Source organism: Polypterus senegalus, chromosome 7, assembly GCF_016835505.1.
Source record: "Polypterus senegalus isolate Bchr_013 chromosome 7, ASM1683550v1, whole genome shotgun sequence".
NCBI classification, from domain to species: Eukaryota; Metazoa; Chordata; class Cladistia; order Polypteriformes; family Polypteridae; genus Polypterus; species Polypterus senegalus.
Window position 1 is genome coordinate 151843775 of NC_053160.1, and position 1701 is coordinate 151845475.

Sequence of the window (1701 nt, forward strand, 5' to 3'; positions counted from 1 at the left end):
TAGGCGAATTCCGGATAACCATTAACTTTGTGACCGGATCAAAATTTTTGCAAAGGTGAAAAGGTCTTGCGGAGATACGTACAGATGTTTAAACAAATCTATTAGGCAAATTCCGGACCACACTGGACAAAGGGCATTATACGGATGTCCGATTTAAATGATTGGGGCACATTGTAAAACACCCCGCTTCTTGGATCTATAAATAAGCGGTCGGACCCCAAGCCCCATACCTCTACGCTTCGTTCAGAACTGCAAAGATGAATCGCTCCCAATACGGTTTGTCAGCACGAATTTATTAGAATAATGTATTGTAATTTTAATGACTGCATCTAAATGAAATCTAATTATTCTTGATACAGACCAAACTGCAACAATCGTCACAACCGAGCACCCAGGTAAGACTATTTATGATTTTATTAGCGTTAAATGAAAATGTTTTAAAAACTGAGGTGTGAATTCTTATATTTTTTCCTTAGAGTTGTTCATACCCGTCGATTCGCAAAATGGTAAAAACCTTTTTTAATATATCTTGTTTAATACGCGCATGGCTTGCATATCAGTATTTAGGCTGCGCGTGCGTATATCGGCAAGGACGGGCGGTTGGGATAGGTGATCGGTAGCTCGCGTGCATGTATAAGCGCTTACGTGTTTGTCAATATAAAACTGTTTATAACATGTTTCTTCTGGGTTGATCCGCTCATGAAATGGGCTGAGGAGTCTATAAACGTATCTTAACTAACCGCATGAACGAAGTGCGTGAGTGAATATTTGAGTATAATTACTGGGTTGTAATGGAAAATGTCTTGGAATACAATAAAGTTATTTCAAAACGTGCGGTTGATTCATTTATTTTCTTTTCTTTAGAATTATTTATACAGATAGAGTCGCCAATCGATTTTAATCAACCAGGTGAGATTTTTTATTAAAATACTAAAATGTTTACATCGTTTCTATGTGCTTACGTGTGCGCACGCGCACTCTGGTGTGTGCACCGTCGTGCATGCGCGCAGGCGTGCATGTAATTACTAGCGTCGAAGCCCCGGCGTTGCTAAAATGAAATGTAAGGCGTACTAAGGTGCTTTAGACGTATCAAAAGTATTGTTGAATCATCGGGTAAATGAATATTATAACGTGTTTCTGTATTTATGTATATATTTATTTATATTTTATTACCTTGAGACCCGATTATTTTGAAAATGATTTACCCAATTTAGTTTAGGGATTGCTCATGCAGTTTGTTAAAGTGCTTGGTAGTTACAAGAAGCCTATCGGGTTGAATAGGGGTGATGCATATTAAAGCGTTGTGTGATAATTAACCGTTTGAGGGCGTGTGTGTGTGGGTGTGTGTGCGTGCATGCGTGCGCGCGTAAGCGCGTGTAGAGCAGCTTGTGTATGTATGTGGGTGTCTGGATTGGTGCTTGGTCATTTGGTTCAGCTGCTGCAAGAGCCCGTGTAGAGCAGCTTGTGTATGTATGTGGGTGTCTGGATTGGTGCTTGGTCATTTGGTTCAGCTGCTGCAAGAGCAGGGATTGGGAAATGTTATTTTAAATAGGGGTGTATTTTGTTTTGTAGACGAAAATTCTGTACAAAACCAAACAGATTCTCAAAGGGATTACGCTGATTTGTACAGTCACGGTAAGTGGCCTTTTCAATTTATGGATGAAACTTTGGGGATCACACTTATCTGCAGATTTTGTGTAA

General features: G+C 39.6%; 1 long non-coding RNA gene across 1 annotated transcript; it reads left to right on the forward strand.

Annotated features, from left to right (window-relative positions):
- The first annotated feature begins 301 nt into the window (after window positions 1-301).
- On the forward strand, window positions 302-907 carry LOC120532207. The gene is made up of 3 exons (XR_005634255.1): window positions 302-395; window positions 477-506; window positions 865-907. It is a non-coding gene; the product is annotated as an uncharacterized LOC120532207 (long non-coding RNA).
- The last annotated feature ends 794 nt before the right edge of the window (window positions 908-1701 follow it).